We start from the raw sequence: 24,167 nt of genomic DNA, 5'->3' as shown, positions 1-24,167 counted from the left end.
TTAGAAGGGAGCTAGGATGGATCACAGGACAAAATTTAAAACGTGTGTAACTTGGTTCTGGATTTGTTACATCTTTAAACACAGTTATTTTGAAGTCTAAAACCATCTGAATTGATGATGTTTTAGTATATAGATAAGAAGGGCAAGAAATAGACCCTTTAGGAACAGTTGTTTAACAAAATAACACTTTTATTTTGCTTTTCTTGTATTTATTTTTCTTCCCATTTTGTAGCAACAAGCTACCCAGCAAGAAGCTATTTAAAGGAGTATGGGTTATTCCGAGTTACAGTTTGAATACAATCCATCATGGTTCAGAAGACATGTGGCATGAGAAGAACCTAGTTTGCCCCCATTGAATCCACTGTCAGGAAGTAGAGTATGAACAGGAAATGTAGCTTGGCTATGAAACCTCAAAGTCTGCCCTCTGCCAACCACTTCCTCCAGAAATGTTCTACTTCTTATAGGATTCCACAACTTTTGAAACAATGATACCACTTAGATTCAAACCACATGTACCTATGAGAGACATTTTACCTTCAGCCCACATCCCTAAAATCCCAACACTTGGGGAGGGGGAGAGATAGGTAGAGCTCTGAGACTCACTGGTCAGTCAGTCTAGTCTACTCAGTGAGTTCCAGGCCTCTAAGAGGCCCAACATCTTTGACTTTTTAAAAAGTGTGCTGAATAATAAATGTTCTCCCTCTATCCAAGTCTCAAACTGTACCTCATATAAAGATAACCATAATAGCAGGACAGGATAGGTCATGCTAGTGTATCAAACAACACCTCATCTCTGTGGCTTTAATAATAACCAAATTTCTAGAGCCAAATATGCCTTTAACCCAGCACTTAAGATACAGTGTCAGCTTGTCAACATAAGACTTCCAGGCCAGCCAGGGCTACACAGTGAGACCCTGTCTCAAAACAAAACAACAGAAATAATAACTCAATTTCCTACTGACACAAATTATGACCAACTCATCAGTCCTAATTATCTTTGTCAGCTTGACACATCAGCCTGGAGTAACCTGATCTAATTGCCTAGCTCACACATGTCTGCTCATATGTCTGGTGTGTGTGTGGCTGGGCGGGTGGGGGGTGAGGTTATCCTCATCATGCATTGATACAGGAGGGCCCAGATCACTGTAGGCAGTTCCATTCCCTGGTGAGGTGTTCCTAGACTATATAGGACAGCTAGCTGATGAGCCATTGAACTAGCCAGCAAGCAGCATTCTTTTATGGTTTCTGCTTCAAGGTCCTGCTTGATTTCCTGCCCTGACTGCCCTCGGTGATGGATTGTGACCTAAAAGTGTAAGCCACAAAACCCCCTTCCCCTCCTAAGTTACTTTTGGCCAGTAACAGAAAAGTCCCTAGAACACACAAGCAGTGTGCTTTCACATACTGGCTTAGGACAGTGAAGTTTATATCTACTGCTCTGACACAATTACCAAGGGCTCCATTTTACCCTAAAAGTATTATGGTCTGGTCAATAAAGTAACGTAAGTAGTTGCCTGCTGCTCCCTCTCGGCTTCGTGTGTTCATCATGTCTAGGAAAAAGAAAGTAGGAAATGTGGGGATGCCTCTGCTTTAGGTTTCAGGGCTCTTGGCCGGAACTATTCATGCTGCTACCGCAGTTAACTGCTGGGATAGCTGGCATACTTCGTTTCTTGAGTTCCCAGTGAGAAGAGAATCAGGCATTGGTACTAACATGAGCCTTCTGTATCTGTGTGGCCCGTAAAAATCAGCTGCACAGCTGCTCCTTGGTGACTGTCTGCTTAGCTTGACTTCAGAGAGTACCCAGAGTGGCAGAGCACCACATTTAAGATGGAGCAAGCAAATGCCATTTTTATTTATTTTGTATGTGTGTGCCTACACCCGTGTGCCGAGGCACACATGGAACTGGGGGGAATTTATTCTGTTTTCACATCATGTAAGTTCTGGCATCCGACTCAGACTGCCAGGCTCATCAGCACGCACTTCTCCATACTGAGCCTTTGCCCTGGCCTCAGTGCTGCTCCCCACCACCTTCCTCAGTTGGCTGTGACGTCCTCCCTTTGACTCAGTGACCTGCTGTCACTGGGGAAGTTCTTCAGCTCACCTCCCAGCTAGAGGTCACCATGAAAGGTCACCCTTCTTTCAGGCATGACAAACTGACTGCGAAGCTGCACAGTTAGTTCTTTGAACCTTCTGAATTGTCTACATGTGTGCCTGCTCTGATAGGGGAGTCTTCAAACAAACACCTTCAGAGTCAGCTTTGCTTTGAAGAATGTGTTACCAAACCTCCCGTATGACAGTTGGCAGAGATGTTTAGATGCAAGATTTTTTTTTACAGTAAATGTCAATCCATGTGGAAGGGAGTCTATACCTACAAAACACACACACACACAAAAAAAAAAAAAACAAAAAACAAAAAACAAAAAACAAAAAACAAAAAAACCCTTCACTATCCTGCAAGCTTTATTAGCAAAAACAATGGACAATGGAACACGTAGATTCTATAGAGGATCCTTCCTTCCTGTGGCCTTTTCTTTTTTTTTAAAGTTAGGTATCACTATGAAGACTTGGCTAGCCTAGAGTTTGATGTATAGACCTGAGTAGCCTCATAAACATCTGAATTCCTCTACCTCTCAAATACTGGGATCAAAGACTTAACAACTCCACCCAGTCATCGCACTGTTATTTACCCAATGTGAATGCCTTAAAATACAACAGTGCATGATTTAAGACTAAGAGGAGTGCTTCATTCTTGGAAATACTGGAGTGTGGGAAGCAGACAGGAATGAAAAGGGTAAGGGAGTCCATTTAGGAATGGTCTCTATGTTAGATTTAAAAAATAGATGGACCCAGACTTATATCTTTTACAATACACAGAGAGGTAGAGAAAGTAGGTGGCTGTGTGTGCACGTGTATACACAGATGTATACAGATATGTTCATGTGTGTATGTATGTATACACATGTGTTCACAAGTGTGTTGAGATGGGAGTGTATGTATGTGTGTGTTCAGGTGAATGTGGAGCCTGGTGGATGTCAGATGTTGTTCCCCAGGTTTTGTCCAGTCTGTTTTTGGAGACAGAGTGTTTCACTAACCCACCAATTTGGAGAGATTGGCTGTGGGTTTGCCTGCCTCTGCTCCCACACCCTCCAGCACTGGGATTACTAGCACATCGCACCATGCCTGGCTTTTTCATGTGGGTTCTAGTGAAGGAATCAGGCTCCTCAGGCTTGTAAAGAAAGTACTTGACCCACTGAACACTTTCCTCAGCCCCCAAATGGGTTTTTCTTTTAATCACATGTCATGATCATCTGGTATCTGAATGGAAATTCTTTTTCTTGCCATTTACTAGATGAAATATAAGCTCACTCTCTCCCCCTCCCTGTTCATCCAAATACCATCCTTCCCAGGCTCCTGCTTTCATAGTAAGAGTGGGCAATCAAATTTCCTTCAGGCAGCAAAAGCATCTCCCTTTACAGCCTTGCTACAAACTACCACACTCTTGTTGACACAGCCCAGATTTCAAGGTCTTTAGGAAATCTAGCAAATCAAGCCCCTGAAAAGGAAGCATAGTTCTGTATTTAAAGAAAACACAAAGACTTATTTATTTTTATGTCTATGGCTGTTTTCCTGCATGTATGTCTATGTGCTGCATAGGTACAGTTCCTGCAGGAGCTAGAGGAGGGTATAAGATGCCCCTGGAATGAGAGTTAGAGGCATTTGTGAGCTGCTGACCATGGGTGCTGGGAACTGAACAAAGTGCCTCAGCAAGAAGGTTGCTTGTAACAGCTGGTCCATCTCCCCAGCCCCAAGTCTGCATTTTTAATGTTTGCTCTTGTATACTAACCCAGGAAGGATTACCTCTATGCTGGTCTTATGTCCTCTGAACTATTAACTCCTACATTACTAGCACTGTTCAACAGCATACCAGTCTGCTGAACTAGCTTTTTGGCTCTCCTCAGGGACCACAGTTGATATATCAAGTCATTTTTGTACTGTTTACCTCACATAGTACAGAGGGATCAATTTACCGGAGTGGGCAGAATTACTGTGTAGCAATTTCTTCCTAGATAAAGTAGTCCATTTTAGAGGGAAATTCCCTAAGACTAGGCATATTCTAAGTGGGGGCTCATTAAACCACTCAGAAACATCAGGAAGATTCTGAAATTGACCAGCTATGCAAGGCTCATCTCTCCAAGTTTGCATAAGCAGGAAGTACAGCTGAGAGCTGTCCTCAAGCCAGGCCAGCTGCTTGAAAGAGCTAGAGAAGCCTAATAGTTTGGAAGGAGCAGAGAGCAGCCCAGCTGCCTGGATGAGGCCCAGCCTAAGGGAGCTGCATGGGAAAGACAGGCCAATCTGTCCAGCTGCCTGCACGCTGCCCAGTGAGTGCCATGCTTTCAACTTTTATGAGCCATCACACGTGCTGGGGTGGGCTTTGCTCATACAATGATCTTTGAGTCATTTCTGCTGCTGTAAGTAACTCCGATAAAACTTACTGGTTTGGCAAGTTGGACTTCGGTCGTATCATTAACATGGTTTGTTGTTGGTTCCCTAACTGGACATTTGTTCATGTATCCATGGGAATCCATGAGATAAACCTCCCTATATAGTGGGGTTACATACAAATTTACCTTATTTAAAGTGTAACTGATGCTGAAATATAGAAGGAGAGTCTAGGTAAGTCTAATTTTAATTCCAATGGCTAGAAGCTTATTCAGTAAGACTTTCTGTGATATGGATAATCACTCATTCATTGTCATTCATATATTCATATATAAGAAGATAAATACTTACTTATTTATCTGTATCATCATTTAGCAATTACCCATCAAATGCTGACAGTGCTTTAGATATAACCAGTGGTTCAAATGAAGAAAAACTCCTAAGGACAGGAGGCTTCAAATCAGCACTTCCCCAGTGGGTACACATCTGGCTCATGATGCTCTATGGGAGTGGTTCTCAACCTGTGGGTCACAACCACTTTTGGGTGGCATGTCCGATAGTTACAATATGATCCACAACAGTAGCAAAACTACAGTGATGAAGCAGCAATGAAATAATTTTACAGTTGCGGTCACCAAAACATGAGGGACTGTATTAAAGGGTCACAGCATTTGGAAGGTTGAGAACCACTGCTCTAGATATTGTATATTCAACCCCATCATTATGGACACTGGGATTTCGTCCTCCTGTCTTTGAAACATGTCCTTTGTGACCTTGGGTATCTCCGAGGAAGTAAAGAATAACCACACTGGAATATCTGATGCTAAGAAAGAATGGCAGTGATAAAAACTGCTTCCGATAACTGCAAAATTCCCCAACCCCAAGGTGGACATTAAATAAAAGTCAATTGTCTTTGTGTGTTTTTATCGAGGAACCCAAGCTTTTATACAGCATTTTTATTGCACATTCCTGCCCAGTGAAATAGATGTTGGAAACACAGTGCCTTTAGGCCCAAATAGTGCCCATTTATTTTTAAATTGCCAATGGAACAAAAATGGAAGAAGCAAGGGTAAGGGGGAAAGGGCAGAGCATTTGTACACTAAAACTCACTGCAAGGGAAATTTTTCCTTTGATATTCAATAGCAGGAGAGAAAGATGCACAATTCTTAGCTATAAAGACATGAAAGACCTATGATTCTCAAGGGTAGAAGAAACAAAAAGTAAGCTGTTGAAAAGTTAACAAGTGGTAACTCTTTGTAAATGTCTGTCATCATTAATAATATAGTATTGACAACATGGCCAGAAGCTATATTGATACCTACTGACTATCTTACTTTGAATATGTATATATGCACACATGTATGCACATATGCATGTGTGTGCACATTTGTATGTGTGCCCATGCTCACACCAGTATGTGCATATATGCATGTCAAGACCCAAAGTTAATGTTGATGCTCTTCTTCAGTTTTTCTCTCTTTATGGAGGCAGAATCTCACACTGAACCTGGAACTCACCAACTGGGCAAGACTAGCTAGCCTGCTTGCCAGTGTAACCCTCATCTCTGTCTCCAGAGTGCTGGGATTACAAGTAGCTACTTCACCTGCCTGGCTTTTACACAGGTTCTGGAGATCCAGACTCCAATCCTCATGCATTGGAGACAAGCAATTTATACTCTGAGCCATCTCCTCAGCCCCTGGCATCTATCTTGCACCATCATACCCAGGGCCGGGGCTCCCTTTTCTCACTCTCAGGATTATCAGGAGAAATTCTGCAGCCCTTTGATCTCCCAATCCCTGTAATTCTCCTCCAATATTGCAAGAAATAATACCATCTTTCTTATAGGAATGCTAAATGCAATGTGCTGGCTAGTTTTTTGTCAGCTTGCCACATGCTAGAGTTATCTAGGGAAAAAGAACCTCAATTGACAAAATGCTTCTATCAGATTGGCCTGTAGGCAAGTCTGTTGGGGCATTTTCTTGATTGACAGTTGACATGGGAGGGCCCAGCCCACTCTGAATGGTGCCACCTTGGAGAGGTAGTTCAGTGAAAGATGCTGAGAAAGCCATGAGGAGCAAGCCACTAAAGCAGCATTACTGCATGTTCTCTGCATGGATTCCTGTCTGCACATTCCTGCTCTGGGTTCCTGCCTTGGCTTCCATGAATGATGGCCTGAGACATGGAAATATAACTAAATAAGTAAACCCTCTCCCCAGGTTGTTTTGGTCATGACATATTATTACAGCAGCAGAAAGAAAACTAAGGCAACCATGTACCAAGCAGTACATTGGGCTTGCTTCCAGTTACCTTGTCTCCCTCTCACAAGGCTCTGCTGGAAGAAAACCCAATTTAACTACAAGTGCCAAGACTTCTATATTGCTGGAAAGTGTGGGCTAGGGGCTCATCCTGTAACAACTGCTTCGAACAAAGGTCTCCTAGGACTTAATTATCTGTATCTTGTTAGGTTTTAAAATGAGATTTCATTTCTTTCTACAACCCTGGAATGGATTAGTAGAGTTAGTTGAGTGAATCAGATGTCAATGTCCTGAAGTGAACAAGGACAGTGACCACAACCTGCAAAGGTGACCTGCCATTATGATGCAGCCACTCCCATCAGTGTCCACTGAAGACAGGAAACATGCTATGCAGAAGAGAGGACTCATAACCAGGCAGACTACTTGGGATTTGGGTGGTGTGTACTCCTTCCCACACTTTCAGCTTGGAAGGTCTGCATGCCTCTCACTCTAGGAAACCTGTTGTTCTTCTTCTTTGATACCAGATTCCCTGGGGGAATTTAATGTGTTCATGATCCCCAAAGAGATGCCAATTAGAAGACAGACAGCTATGGAGGCTGCTGAGCCTTCCTCCCTATGGCCACTGGTGGTCTCTTCACACCTCTCCCCTCCTGCATTTTCCAGACCAATGCTCCCATATATTTGTGGACAATAAATCCTTCTCTCTGTGTGTGTCTATCTTTCTCTTTCTCCTTCTTCTGTCCCCCGTCTCCCTCTCCATCCCCCCTGCTTCTCTCATTTAAATATTTTATTGAGAATTTAATATACTCCCTCATATCAGTCCTGTTGTTACTCAGATAACTTGCCCAAAGTCACATGTCCACTGACCAGTAGAATTTTAAGTAAGGAAAATATTATTGATGGATCATCAGTTGTGACTACAAAACATATCAGAGCAGAGGTCTTTTTTATCTGAGGTATTTTTGATTTTTCATTTATTGACCTTTCTACTACTGTGGGAAGAAGAGGCAAGCAGAATCAGTTAAACAAACAAACAAACAAACCTCAAATATCTCCCACATACCATCAAAGCCTCCCATGACAATAGTATTGTGTTCTTTAAATGTGTATTTTGTGGTCCTTTTAACTTCATTCTCTTTTATGTAGCACATTCCATAAGTGCACACCCATTTAAATGTCTATATTAAACAGTACATTTCCACAAGGGCAGAGACTTCATCTATGTGTGCTTCATTTTCAAAGTAAGGTGCATACAATTTATGTCTCTCAAACATTTTCTGTTCATCCATATATACAATTAACCACACACCCAGTGACCAGTCCATTTATCTATCCATCCATCCATCCATCCATCCATCCATCCATCAATCCATCCATCTATCCATCCACTGATTGATGAACTGATAAGACCATCCATCCATCTATCTATATCATCTACCATCTATCTACTCATCCATTTATTCAGTAATATTGAGTCATAATATTTCTAGGTACAAATAACACTGAGATTTGATATCCAGTCTCTACTCAAAGGCAGCTACTACTGCTTAATGAGAGCATGAACTTTGTGTCAACAGGACAGAGTAGGTTCTATAAAAGAAATGATCTGGACATTGCTTAGGGCAGAAAAGTGGGGAAGGGATACATTTCAGAGGTTTTCCAGACTTGAGACCAATGAGGATACAACTTAGAAAGGCCAGGGAAGATGATCCTAAACAGTACTTGAGGAAAGGTGTTTCTCTTTTCAGTCAGAGCAGTGGGAACAAGACACATCAGAGACTAGGGTATCTGGGCCCTTGTGAGTATATGGTACTACTCAGAGTCATCAGGGAAGGAAAAGAAGAAGGAAGAGGATCAGCAGGAGTGTGTGGGAGGGGGGTGCAAAAGGTGGTAGCAGGATGTGAGTGTGAATATGCATGTGTGAATATGATTGAAACATATTATGTACATGTTTAGAAATGTCATAATGAAATCCACTATTATGTATAATTAATGTATGTTAATAAGACATTTGAAGATTAGGAAGGAGAAAGAAAAGAAAAGGGGAGAATCCATCATCCAAGCTGCTCATGAAGGTAAGGACGTTCAAATGGAAAGAAACCACTGGCCTCAGACCAACCGGAAAACAGGTCAACTCAGGTCCTCTACTCAAGGGCCAGATTAACACTAATGACCATAAGGCCCAGGTCTGCAGTGTATGTGAGGGAAGAGACACCACCATGCCAAATCAGAAAGTTTGAAATAGATTTGGAACTGGAAGGAACAGTCACATGGGCACAAGATGCAGATGAAAATGAATTTCTGACCTGTTTTTTTGTGGCAGAAGTACTTTAGTTGAACAGATGGTGCACCTCACCGAAGTTTGATGGCAATGAATCTTTACAAGCCTTTCATATTAAGGAATGATTCAGCAGCCTTCCCAAGAGATTTGGCATGCTCTTTGTCTAAATATAAAACAACACAAAGAGCCTAGTCTTTGGACTCCTAATGAAACAGCCTTGACTTTGTAGAGTGAAGTGTGCTCTGCTATCCAAAACGTCTTGTAAGGAAACTAGAGAAGCTTTTCCAACCCTGAACACATCACTAACATTTGTGCAAGGAAATTCTGTCTTAGTCTTGTATGTCTTTCAGCAAGACTTTGTGTCTGACAGGTTCAAGAAGCAATGGCCAGGGCTGTCCAATAGGACAGAGCTGATGACCACAATCCATGATGAGCAACTTCAGATGTCAGAGGTCTGCTTGACTTTTCTAGTTTTGTTCTGTTGCTGTGACAAATACCATGACCAAAGCAACTTAGGGGATAAAAGGGTCTATTTAAACAAGTTATAGTCTACATTGAGAAGGTCAGGAGAGGAGTTTAAAGGCAGGCCTATTTGCCATTCATTGCTCGCAGCATAACCTCTGTCCAAGGAACAAAACAAGAGCCATGGAGGAATGATACTTACTGTCTCTCTCACAGACCCATGCTTAGCTAGCTTTCTTATAAAGTACAGGACCACCTTCCCAGGGAACAGTACTGCCCATAGTAGGCTGACCCTCCTATATAAATTAACAATCAAGACATATTCCACAGACATTACACAGGCCAATCTGATCTAGGAAATACCTCAGTTGAGACCTGTTTCTCATGTGAGTCTAGGCTCTGTCAAGCTGACAGTTAAAGCTAACTAGGACATTGCCTAACTAGGGAAATGGTATTTTGATAGGAAACTAGAAGACCTGGGCATGCAAAATTTATGGACTGCCACTCAAATGAAAACACTTTTTAATGTGTAATTGAAAGATATAACAAATTTCTAATGTCATCTGCATTTCAGACTTTACAGTGACTAATGGTAAAGGGTAGAGAAACTACCCCACCATTAACTGACTGATACACTTTGAGAAGCATGCTCACTATTTTACAACCTTTCTATGCCAATATCCCATTTTTATTTATGGGATCATTTTCTGACAATGTGAACAGCGTGTATAGAATTTTTATTTAACTGCAATGATAGCACTGCTGTGTCTATAGAAAACCGTCTGTTAGTGTATGCTGTCAAAAGCCATTCTTGTCATTTTATTCTTTCCTGTCTATGTTTTTTTTTAAGGCAACTATTTCCTATTAAGTGAATCTTGGTTACCTCTGAGGCATGTATGGATCTTCTGGCATGTTTTATTCCTGAGGAAACCCCTGAGTAGGCTGATTTCATTATGGAGATTCCTAAAATCAAAACTGGGTCCTGACTTGGAGATATGATGTCCCACTTTTCTTTCCTGGTTTAGAACCATGGGACTTGAGACAAATACAGTATTTTATTTTGCAATTAAATTCAGGCGAATGATTCAAACTTCAACATGAGAAATGCACTGTGATTACCATTATTCAAATTACCACCATTCTTCATAGATCCTTTAATAGAAACAGAGCTGAAGGGGCATGACTGGTAATGAACAAAGAAAGGTATTCATGCCTGTGGATTTGGAAGAAAACTATTTTCACAGACTTTAAGTCTTCCTCATTGAAGGAGACCACAGATTCATTCCACTGATGGGTTTTAAGGTCCTCCTGCTTCTTTCCCCTACTCTCACTCCCAGCTCCGTAGGAAAGCTGTAAGAGGAAAAGAATTATCTGTAAATGAAGAGGACCCACCCGCCACAACCACAGTCCCTCACCAAAACTGCTTTTCCATTCAAAACATCGCTCATCTGTCACTAGATTTAATATCTACTGTTTAGACTTACTGAGCCACCGGCTCAATGTCCCCATACTTGTCACATCATAAAGAAGGTGTGAGCATGGCCTGAGTTTAAAAGATTGAAGAGATTTAAATCACCTAGAGCCATTCACAGCAAGCACTCCTGTAGCTTAATGGTCAATCAATGTGTTTGTCATTTGCTCTGGGGTCCAGAAAAACTAGCAAGAACAGTTTTAGATCCTGTGACTCTTGTGTGTGCATATGCCTGGTGTGCTTGTGTGAATATGTGTGTAGTATATGCACATGAAGCACGTGGAATCCAGAGGCTGACCATGCAAGCCTTTGCTGGTTGCTCTCCAAAACATTTTCTGAGATAGCATCACTCTATCTGAGATAGCATTTCTGAAATGCACCAACTTCTTGGGCTGGCTGGCCAATGAGTCCCTGTGGCCCTCCTTTCTCTGCTTGCCTCCTAGCAGTAGAGTTACAGAGGGATGACAACATGCCCAGTTTTTATGTGAATGCTGGGGTGATCTGAACTCAGGTTCTCATGCTAAGTCAGCATGACTTTATCAATGTAACTGTCTCTCCAGCCCCAGGAGACTCTTATGTAGTTTCCTTCTGTAGGCCCTCAGATGGAGGAGCTTCACAGGCTTGCTCTTTCAATAAGTCAAGGAAAATTGTGTTCTAAAAGGAAATCAGCATCATTGTCCCATAGTCAGCATCATAATCCACAAAACAGGTGTATACACTGTGATGGGGGAAAATGCCTAAAAGGCAAGTGAACTTGGAAGCTACTCTCCCCTCAAGGAGCCTGAAGGTGAGTCCAGCCCCACCCACTCCTCACTAAGGCCTGGAGGTAAGTCCAGCCCCGCCCACTCCTCACTAAGGCCTGGAGGTGAGTCCAGCCCCGCCCACTCCTCATAAGGCCTTGGAGAGGAGTTGCCAAAGAGAAGGGATAAGACAAAGAACATATGTAATTAGAACAGACTAAATAAGTACATAATCATGTGAGAGGCTCAAAGCAGAGGGAATAACTAACCTGCACCTGCATTTAAGAAATATAATTGATGTGTTGTTGTGTCTAAGTTTTGAGGTTTAGTCCTCCCATATTCATAGGCGATACACTCGAAGATGTTCTGTAGAAACCTGACAATTTAAATAATACCAACTCCACATACACTATGCCTTCTCTTACACATGCACACAATGACAAAGTTCTACTTAGAAATTGGGCAGAATGGAAGATTAGCAACATTAGTAATAAAGTAGAAGTATGATAACATTAAAAGTTACTTTAAAATGTTGGAATTATATTTATGAAATTTCCTCCATTATGGTTAGGCTGTTCAGGGAGTGCTTTTAGGCACTGAGTTATTTTAGCAGCCACACAGAAAGAGAAATGAGTGAGGTTTTCATTCATGTACTGTACATATTTGAAATAAATCACATAATGACCAACCACACACCAATACACACACACACACACACACACACACACACACTGCAGTAGCACAGATGCAAAGTAGGACACAGCCATCAGGCCTTCATGGGGTATCAGATCAGCATTACGAGGGAAGTTCTGCTCACAGCTCACTTGATAACATGAAAAAGGCCAAGTTCATTGTGCTGATCCATACACCTTCCTAAGGGCACACACAAACTATGGGAGTTTACTTCATTCTAAAAATTGGAGTTAACTTATCTTCCACTAAGCATCAAGAAAGCATGTTTTAAAGGTGTCGAAACCCCAATTTATTTGTATTTAGTGCACTAAATGTGGAAGAAAGCTATACACTTATTTTAAACAATTATAATTTCCCCATATTGAAAACAACAGCTGCAGAGAAAAGTAATTAACATGATTTAGTACATAATCATTCCATCATTATATGCTATTTGGAAATACAGAAGCAAAATCGAGAGGCTTTCTTGCTTCCACTAAGAAAGAAACCTGCTCTCTCCATCTTCTCTTATGAACCTTCACATGAAAAGCAGTTCCGATAACTCAAAAGAACATCTCCTGATAGCACTCCTTGGACCAGGGGGCTCATTCTTGCTGCCTGGGATAGCTCTTTAGTATATGTGCTGAGCCCCACACACCATGCTGCAGACACATTCTGAGCACATCTTCCTGGGGTGATAATGCCCTTGACTAAGCACCCCAGAAAATATGATGATGGGTCTGAAAAGATAACCGAGTCTTCTTCTTGTCTAATATTTAGGACTATGCTTTTAGGTGTTTTGCAAAGAATGATAATACCCCGTGAATTAGTCAAATTACTGTGCTAGAGACAGGGACAAAGAAAACGAGTCCCCTCCTTTCCCTCCCCATGCTTATTATCATTCAATTTTCTCCAACTTATTCCTCCCACTCCCTTGTATCATTAAAGGATGATGAGGGAAAAGGTTTTAAAGTGGGCCACTATCCAAAACTTTTTTCCATATTGGAGAAAATGGCTTTCTGTGTCTATATCTCTAAATGGTACTAATGTTAGCTGGTATTTACAATGTAAAACTATTATTCAAATAGCACAGGGCCTCTGTTCATTTGGTTGAGATGCATGTAGCTTTTAAGACAGAATACTTTTTGTTATTTTTAAGGATTTATTTTTATTTTTCAATTATATGTATGCATGTGACTATTGGGGGATTTATGCGTGTGAGTACAGTTGTTTAGAAGACAGAGTTGGATGCCCTAGAGCTGGAGTTACCAGTAATTATGAGCTGCCCAATGCGGGTGTTGGGAACCCACTAATTTCCTTTACAAGAGCAAAAAATGCTCTTGAGTAATACTTCCAGCCTCAACTTGTTTTTAAAAAGTAAGAATGGATTCTATGTTTTATGTGTCTGTAGCAGAGAGCTAAGATAGCTTCACAGGGAAAGCACAGTTCTACAGCAGAAGAGCAGGTGTGGGGGCCAGGAAGCAAAATATTAGCTTACTTCTGTGAGGCTGGAATGTCTGCAAGAAGTGAGATAAAGCATGAAGATGCTGCTGAAGGCTCTGGTAGTGATGAGTTTAGGAAGGGGTAAGGAGGGTGGCGTGGACCTGGGAGAAGCTGGGGGTAGATAGAATCAAACTATGATATTTTCAAAAATTAATGCAAATACTTTTTTAAGAAAAAGAAAGTCAGACCATGTGGTAATTAGGGCATCAATATTCCACCAAAACCTTAGAATGGAGCTGACCCAGGCAAAGATAAGATGAAAAACAAACAAGCAAGCAAAAAGTGATTTTCAGAACTTCCTAACAGAGAAACTCTCTTGTGTTCAGTTAGGAATATTTCTATTGTAGCCACAATATGAGCGCCTCTATTCCAGGCACGAGTTTAGGTGTTTTATGTGTGACTTTTAACTTTAGGATAACCGTTTCTATAGATAGCTGTTACCAATCCCTAGAGCCTCAATAATTAGATGAAACATGGAGAAAGGTTAAGTGGGGACATTGGGTTCACACAGATTGAATGGAGCAAGTCCAGAAGATGCTCTTAAGGGGTTGACACTGATGTTCTCCATCCAAAATTCATTGTTCTACAGGGACAGGAACTGAGTACAAGGTTTTTTGTCTCAGACAAGAGACTGGACTAGAACTCTGGCATCCTTCCACTTTGAAACTTCTGGGATCTCAAGAAGAAAATTTACCTTCTTATATAAATGGCCTTTTCCAAAAATATGTATTATATGCTAAAATGCAATTTATATATGATTACAATTCATTTAGAAGTTACTTTTGTTCAATTGCTAAATTGTTCAGTTACATTTTACAATTTTATAGGTTTAATATAATATTGCATGTATCTCATTACCCTGAATCTCTGCTTGCATGTAATATTTATTTATTGATCTCAAGCTAAAATTCCTACAGATAATTACTTAACATTATATAGTTTCTCATGGACTTAGAAATGTCAGTAATACAAATTATTGCTATTGTTACAGGAAAAGAAGAAAACATTTCAAATAAGTGAACTATTTTTCAGGTAACTTTCAATTGTCCATTTGATCAACAAAATCAGATATTTTCTTAAAATGTTAAACATACATACAAGTTAAATTATACAGACTGAAGAGGTTATGCTTAAACATTTAGGAATATGTATGTATTTGTATATACATAAATATATACATATACACACTAACTAGCCACTGATGAAAAAGGAAGCCATGAATTTGAAAAGAGAGGAATATTTGGGAGGGTTTGGAAGGGGAATTATGTCTTCCACTGCTCTAATATTTGCCTCTAACATGATACTGCCTCTCTGCTGTTATGTGTGTCCATAGGACTGTTTTCTGACTGGACTGGGTGGATTGAGAAACTCCATAATCAAATTAGTTAATAATGCAGAACATGAGGGTAGGAGGGAGTGAGCTGCTACAATAAGAGCAAGAGAAGAGGAGTAGAGGAGAGGAAATGGAGGGGCAGAAATATTGATTTGGGGGAAGAATAGAGGAGAGAGAGCAGGGTGAGAGATACCATATCAGAGGGAGCCACTATAGGTTCGAGAAGAGATCTGGAACCAGGGAGATCTCCAGAGACCTACAAGGATGACACAACCTGACAATCCAGGCAATGGTGGAGAGGATAACCTAAAAGCCCTTCCCTTAAAATGAGATTGATGACTTCTCTTTATGCCATCCTAGAGCCCTCATCCAGTGGCTGATGGAAGCAGAGACAGACATCCATAGATATACACTGAGCTGAAATTCGGAATTTAGTTGAAGAGAGGGAGGAATGAAGAGCAAAGGGGTCTGTACCAGGTTGGATAAACCCACAGGGAACAGTTGGCCTGAACAAGGGAGAGCACATTGACCCCAGATGCTGTCAGGGAGGCCAGTATAAGACTGATCCAGACCTCTGAACATGGATATCAATAAGGAGGCCTCTGCACTCGCGGGAGCCTCTGGTGGTGGATTAGTATTTTTCCCTGGTGCAAGAAGGGACTTTGAGAGCCCATTCCACGTGAAGGGTTACACTCTGGCCCTGGACACATAGGGAAGGGCCCAGGACCAGCACAGGAAGATTTGGTGGACATTGCAGAGCTCCGGTTGAGGGCCCTACCCTGCCTGGGGAGTGGTGGGTGGATGGGGTGGGGGGTAGGCTGGGGGTGAGGGAGGAGGGATGGGGTGAGGGGAGGGAGAGGGAGGAGGGATTTACATGTGAAACAAGCTTGTTCCCTAACTAGAACTAATAAATAAATAAAACATAAATAAATAAAAAAAATAATGCAGAACAAAGGAGAAGCAGGCAGATTATGAGGAAGGACCACCGTATTTTCCCCAAAATAAAGTTACTCTAATTTAGAATGGGGATCTTGAGGGAATTATTTTCATGACAACAGAATCACAATTATTTCCTGTTTAGTCTCAGCTGAATCTTTGTGAGTTGGAAGTCACCATATACCTGAGTCTTATAACCTATTACAGCATCAGCTATAGTGTGTCCTGAAAACCAAATGACTCTAAAGTACATTACACTGGGAAACAGATATTTCAGAATCAAGCATGCTTGTCTGAAAGCATCCTCCAAAGGCCCTTGTCTGGGCATGGAATGCCCCCCTAACTCTGTGACATGGAGGAAAAAAGGAAAGGAAAATAGCCCAAGAGTAAAACCATCATGTTCATGCTGGGTCTAAGAGTGTACATCTTTAATCTCAGCCACTTGAGAGGTGGTGACAGGCTGATCTCTACATTTGAAGCCTGACTGGTATACATAAAGAGTTCCAGGCCAGCCACAGCTGAATAGTGAGACCATATCAATAAAAGAAAAAGAAAAAAACAAACCATGTCCTTGAAAACAGCTAGAAGGCAAACTATTTCCAATATACTTTCCTATTGTCTTTCCTGTAATATAAAATTGCCTTCAACGGGAAAGAAAAGTCTGAGGTTTAGCCATAGGACACCCCACCATGGAGAGAAAGCTCAACTGGGAACTCCAGCTGACTGACTCAACTGTCCTGATTGGTTTCTGCTGGATGTTGTGAGCACATGATTTGGTGATGTCTGTGGGAGACATGGAGTCCTTGCACTGATAGATAAGCACTAGAGAAACCAGGAGTATTAAATAAATGGGCTGTCTCTTTAAAGGGGAAGATGTATAACCTGTTTTCCACCCAGAAGGCTGGGAATATGGTTAATAGCCTGGTGAACTCTGTGCTATCTATATGGAGAGGGCAGACCAGTTTCTCCAGCCCCTTATCTTAAGCTGGTTTATCTCAATCTATAACACCACCCTCCCCTAGACCCTTATCATAGGTTTATTTACCTTGAGCCTGCTTTCTTGGTTAATCTATAGAACCTATCTTATGGAAAATGTCACTTGTAGTTTATAAGAGTTTAGATGTAATTATGTCTTAAGTTTTGTTGTACATACAAGATTGAGGAAACTTTTTTTTTTTTTTTTTTTACAAATTGTGCTGTGCATGAATATGCCTAAAATAAACCATCTGGCATCAAACTCTTGAAGTTTGAACCAACACCAGCTACTCAGTCATCTTGAACCAAACTTCCTTCTTATGCTGTTCAACAGACACAGAGACCCCCATGCTGATGACATTTCTTTTTTAAAATTTAAATTAGAAACAATCTTAGTTACATATCAATCCCAGTTCCCTTTCCCTCCCCTCCTCCCATGCCCCCCACCCCCACCTATCCACTCCCCAGAGAGGGTGGGGCCTTCCATGAGGGATCATCAAAAATCTGTCGAGTCATTTGGGGCAGGGCCTAGGCTCTCCCCATACTCTGGTTCCATACTTTGGTTCCACTGTAGGAGGCCCCATAGACTGTCCAGTCCTCCTAGCTGATACCCATGTTCAGGGGGCCTGGTTTGATCCTATATTGTCAGACTGAGGTCCATGAGCTACTACTTGCTCAGGTCAGCTATTTCTGTGGGTTTTCCCAGCATAGTCTTGACCCCTTTGTTCATCACTCTTTCCTCTCTACAACTGGATTCCAGGAGTTCAGCTCAGGGCTTAGCTGTGCGTCTCTGCTTCTGTTTCCATGAGCTACTGGATGAAGCCTCTAGGATGGCATTTAAGGGGAACACTCCTCCATTGCTGGTGGGAATACAAACTTGTGCACTTTGGAAATCAGTATGGAGATTTCTCATGAAAATGGGAATCAGTCAACCTCAAGATCCAGCAATTCCACTTAGGTATATACTCAAAGGATGAACATTTATACAACAAGGACATCTGTTCAACTATGTTCAAAGCAGCATTATTTGTAATAAACAGAACCTGGAAGCAACCTAGATGCCCCTCAACTGAAGAATGGATATAGAAAATGTGGTACATTTACACAATGGTGTACTACTCAGTGGAAAAAACAATGGAATCTTGAAATTTGAAGGCAAATGGATGGAACTAGAAGAAACCATCCTAAGTGAGATAACCCAGTCACAAAAAGACAAACATGGTATGCACTCACTCATTTACAAATATTAGACATAGAGCAAAGGATTACCAGACTACAATCCACACCTCCAGAGAAGTTAAGAAACAAGGAGGACTGTAAGAGAGACATATGTAGAAGGGAAAGGGACAAGAGCTCCTGAACAAATTGGGAATATGGGGGATGGAGGTTGGAGAAAGAGGAGGGGAGAAGTGGGGGGTAGAACATGAGGGATCAGGAAGTTTGAGTCGGGGGATGAATAGAGGAGAGTAAGAAAAGAGACATATCAATAGAGGGAGCCATTATAGGTTTAAAGAGAAATCTGGCACTAGGGAATTGTACAGAGATCCACAAGGATGACCCCAACTAGGGTTCTAAGCAATAGTGGAGAGGCTACCTTAAATGCCTTTCCCCTATAATGAGAATGATGACTACCTTAAATGCAGATGACAATTCTAACCTTTGCTATTTTTTTTTCTTTTTGCTCAGAAGCCTCATTCATAGAATCACTCTTCTCTGCCTGGGACTCTGCCTGGGGAACTCCAGCTGACTAGGTAATGGTGCTTTCCCAGTGTCTTCTGCTGGATGTGGATGCTTATAAGCCCTGGGTTTGATGATGCTGCCTCTCTGCTGTTATGTGTTCTTTACTTAGGAGCCTCACTTGACAGGACACCTTGTTCTGCTCAGGACTCTCTTCATTGGGAATACTACTTGGCTTCCAAAAGGGATTAACCAGGCCATTTCTGTGGGATGTCCTGAGTCTCCAATCCGGTGATGCCTTGGTATCTATCTACAGATCTGTCTGTCTGTCTGTCTGTCTGTCTGTCTATCTTTCTATCTATCTATCTCTATCTTTCTATCATGTAGAAAGGTGTTGATGTATACTAGTGTGGAAAGATGCTCTGTGCATTCATACATTTATAGAAAGGTATTTTCTATATCTATATGTATGTAGGTAGGTATTCTCTGTATAAATTTGTGGAAAGGGTCAACTGATATAACAAAAGGCCATATCCTAGACCCTGTCAACAATAAAAGTTTATTTCTTTCACTTGTTCAGATTATGATGAGTCCTTGTAGAATAGACAATGAATGCAGGCAGTGCAGACAGTAACCCATCCTGAAATTCCCATCTGCTTGTCCTCATCACCTTTATCACACATCAGCTTATCACCTCTACTTTCAAAATTCATTACAATTGGAACTAGCGTTTAGATACAGGCACAAATGTTCAGATCCCTGGTAGAAATAAGGTAAGGCTCTTCTTATACTTGTATTTGCTAAAAATGAATAAGTAAACAAACAAATCAAAATCCAGAACCCATGGCGCTGGAAAGATGGATCATCAACTAAGCTCTCTCTCTTGCTACTCCTGCAGAGTACATGAGTTCAGTTTTCAGCACCCACATCAGGTGACTCAAAACTGTTTGTACTTCCAGTTCCAGGGGTCAAATGTCCTCATCTGGCCTCTGCTGGCACTTGCACACATATGCGCATACCCACATGCAGACAAGCACATATGCATGTAATTAAAAATACAAATGGTATTAAAAAACAGAACCCAGCACTTAGGAGATGGTTCTATCTGTAAAGCTCTTGTCTTACACGCACGAGTACCTGCACTTAATACCCAGAACCCAAGTAAAAAGTCAAGCAAGTGGCATGCACTTGTAATCCCAGTACTGGGGAGGAGACAGATGGATTCTGGGAGTTCACTGAACACCCAGCCTAGATATTTGGCAAGTTCTAGGGAAATAAGTGGTCCTGTCTCAAAAAGAAAGGTGCACAGCTTCTGAGAACACCTGTGTTTACCTTTTGCCTGTCACATACGTGCTGCAGGCAGGTAGACCTACCTCCCATGCCACACAACTGTGGGTATATGATGCCCTTTTGAAATGCCCTAGAGAAGCAGGTGGCATCTTTTCACAGTCAGAAAGAGGGCAAAGTCATGTTTACTGGACACATGTGTTTTTAGTGACTAGTCATGGGTTTCTGTCTAGATAAGTGAATTAATCAAATGGCCCTCATATATATATATATATATATATATATATATATATATATATATATATATGATCATTAGTGAGTGGCCCCAATTGACAGGGATTAGGAGGAGTAGATTGGATTGGAAGGCTAGTTGGAGTAGGTGTGGTCATGTTGGAGGAAGTATATTACTGGGGGTGGCTTTTGGGATTTCAAAACTCAATCCAGGACCATTATCTCTCTCTCCCTGCTGCCTGTGTTCTGAACGTAGAACTCTCAGCTCCTTCTCCAGTGCCATGTCTTCATTTGTGCTACCATGCTCCCTGTCTTGTTGATAATGGATAATGGACTAAACCTCTGAAAGTTTAAGTGAACCCCCATTAGATGGTTTCATTATAAGATGAGTTGTGGTGGTCATTACTCTTCACAGCAATAAAACATTGACTAAGACATGACATGTCAGTTTTCTATGAGTGTGGCCACAAACAAGGACAATGTAGGTGTTAAAACAGCTGCTGGAAATCTATTCACTCACTTCTGGGGCCTGACTTCCAAATCTTTTTTTTTTCCCTTTGAATTAGAAACAAGATTGTTTTACATGTCAATCCCAGTTCTCTCTCCCTCCCCTCCTCCCCTACAACTCCCCCAACTAAAACTCTACCTATCACATATCCTTTCTGCTCCCCCTGGAGGGTGAGGCCTTCCATAGGGTGTCATCACACTCTACCGTGTTCTTTGGGATAGGGCCTAAGCCCACGCCCGAGTGTCTTGGCTCAGGGAGTATTCCTCTATGTGGAATGGGCTCCTAAAGTCTACACCTATGCTAGGGATAAGTATTGAACTACTACAGGAGGTCCCATAGATTTCCTAGGTTTATTCACTGAAACCACTGACTTCCAAATCTTAAGACATGGGTGGCGTCATGCCAGCTCAGCTACAGAGATGAACACAATCAAGTTCTTTGATTCATCTGCCTTTTGTGGCTCTCTACACTACTGGCCTGTAGGGAGAAACCCTGGACACCTGTACTGCTGACCACGCCCACTTGGGCGTGGCCACAGGTATGGAGAGGGGTAGGATAAAGAGAGAGGACAGGAGGCACTCACGCTCTCTTGGGGTTCAGGCCAGGTCTTGGAAGCATCTGGGACTGGACTTTTCAGAGTGCCAAACCTGGTTACTGGCTCCTCGTGTGAGTATATCTTCTTAATAAATTAGCAGTTAATAACCTGTCCCAGATTCAATATTGTTCCTCATCACTGGCCTGTGGCTGTTTATCCATGTGCTTGGGTTTTTACATTGTATTCTCTCCCATATATCTTCTGTGAATACCTGTGGTTATACTTTCTGGGTAACTCAAGGTAAGCTTTTACCCTTAAGATCTTAATCAAGTATTTGGCTATATTAAAAAAAAATCCTAAATTCTGTGCATCAAATCATATCTCTGGTCACACATTTTCCAAGAAGGCTCATTCAAGGCACTGTAGGTAGGGAATTGGTTCTGGGAACAGAAATTACAAAACGTCTTCTGAAACTGACACTATAGTTCTCTAGACAAGAGCAGCCTATGGTCGCTGGGATTAGGGCAGTTGGGAACTGACTCAGCAGGACAATGAGTGAGTAGTTGAAGCAGCTTGCTCACAGGGTTTGGGAAGAACAAGGCAAAGACTGGCTTGTTAGTGGACCTGTTTCAGATCACTCAACCTTCTGCATGGCAAGCACAGCTGAAATCAATATTGCCCATGCATCCATTTAAAGATCTATTATCAAGTCTGTACAATTCTACACTGGAGGAAACACTGTGGGCATTAGCACTATTTTAAAATCTTTATGTGTGCGTGTTCATGTGGTGTGTATACTTGATGTATGTATATGCATGTATTTGTGTATAATGGATGGATGGATGCATGCATGTATGTGTTCAAGTGTGTTCAAGTGAGCACCTGTGCATTGTACATGTGTACAATGTTATACCCACTGTACTACATCAATTGGGGACATGGAACTACCCTTTCTTGTAGTTTACTGGATTAAGTTAAATGGATCAGTAGGTATATGATTTTTAATTTCAAGCTAATCACCTAATTTGTTATATGGGTACTCTGGCATATTTTAAAAAATCTATTTACACTAAATTGGTTCCAGAAAGAATAATATTTTAAAAGAGAGGATAAAATTGTAACCAGTATATGGAAAACTTTTGGGGAAAATATGAAGGCTACCAGAGGAGGGTAACTCATTTCAGGTATGCCTGTGTAACCAGACAGTGCAAGAATGAGTTTCCTGGCCAAAGGAAGTGATCAGAAATGTCTGAAAAGGGGGCAGTAAAGAGCTATGCTGGCTTTCTTCTCAGAAGCAAGCTACACCGACAACTTATTAGTTACATGCATTTTTTTTTTTTTGTTTCTCTGGGCCATAATAGACTTCATTAAAAATTACCTAAGTTTCTCTTGGATAATTTCTGGGCTATGCATTCAAATTTGAGAGGTTTGGAATAGCCAGAGTAGAGAGTTAATTGTTGTCTTATGGCATCTTAGGACTGGGGAGATCTTTCAATGAGTAACATCACTGGCTGTGCAGGCATGAGTAACCGAGTTTGAATCCACAGCAACCCTGTAAAAGCCAGTGTGGTCACATGTGCTCATAAATCCAGAGTTATGGAGAGGAGACAAGTAAATGCCAGAAGCTGGCTGGCCAGCATGCCTAGCCAAAAAGGAGACTCGGGTTCACTGAAAGACCATGTCTCCATGAACTAAAGTAGAGAGAGCAGGAAACCTGAGATTCTCATCAGGTCCCTGTCACATGTTCTTGTGCACATACTCACAAACATGTACACACATGTACACAATACATATATGCACATAAAACAATACAGAGTACCATTATTAAAATAGTAATCATTTTGTAAGATACTCAAAAGGCATTCTGCATACAGCATGAGTTTTTTTGTAAATTTTTTTTTATTATTTGTGTGTGTGTGTGTGTTCACGAGTGTGCGCGCATGCACACGCGCACATGTGCTAGTGAGCACATGCATGCACAGAGGCCAGGGGAGGGCATCAGATACCCTGAAGTTACAGGCAGTTATGAGCCAACAGCATGGGATCTGGAACTCAACGAAGGTCCACAGCAGGTACAACAGGAGTTATCAACAGAAAAGCTCTCTTTCCAGCCCCCTTTCACAATATGTTTCAGTGGGCAATCCTTGTGCCTTTCCAAGCAGCAACTGAACTTTCGAAAGGAAGATGGCATGTATCTCTCCCCAAGCTGTCTTAGTGCCAAACTTAGGGGGAGGAAAGACAAATTCTGTCAAAGCACAAAGCATTTCTTTGACTGACCTGACCTAACTGGAAGGAAGCCATGACTCTTATCTCTGATAAATCACAAAGAATCACAAAGCCAGACAGGATAAAGAGAAAGAGCATTCATTCTAATGAAGAAAAGAACTGACAGTGACCATTTCAGTTAAGATCCTGTTAATGGTGTTAATAGCAAGGCTTCATAAGTCGATTTCATTTAATGCACAAAATTTAAGAAGATAACACTCATATTGGAAAGCCTTTAGATTCAACAGACAGATACTTTGAATGATATATGCCTACAAGAGACTTTAAAATGCACACACACAGAAATGAATTAGCTATTATTCCAGAGAGTGTGAACTGAAATTGTCTGCTTTATCTGAACTGAAGTTTACAGTGCTATTTTATAAAACGTCTTGCTTCATCTGCTAAATGAACTCCTATAAAAATTACATCAAATGAAATGGACAGTTCAGGAGAGGCCTCCTTGAGCAGACATTTAACCAACTCACACAGGGAGTACACTTGTACCCAAGTTCTGTATCCACTGAAACTGCAAACACTGGCTGTAAGTAAGACTCCCTCAGCCTCAAAAGTAAAAGAGAGAGTGATATCTTCAGGTA

General features: G+C 41.4%; 1 protein-coding gene across 1 annotated transcript in view; it reads right to left on the bottom strand.

The window, feature by feature from the left end:
- The window catches only part of Nckap5 (NCK associated protein 5), a 544,909-nt gene that overhangs the window by 379,837 nt on the left and 140,905 nt on the right, over nucleotides 1-24,167 (bottom strand). The window lies entirely within an intron of this gene.

The sequence above is a fragment of the Cricetulus griseus genome, chromosome 5 (genome assembly GCF_003668045.3).
Source record: "Cricetulus griseus strain 17A/GY chromosome 5, alternate assembly CriGri-PICRH-1.0, whole genome shotgun sequence".
Taxonomy (NCBI): Eukaryota; Metazoa; Chordata; class Mammalia; order Rodentia; family Cricetidae; genus Cricetulus; species Cricetulus griseus.
The sequence above is the reverse complement of the archived record's forward strand: the minus strand, read 5'-3'. Positions and strand labels throughout refer to the sequence as shown.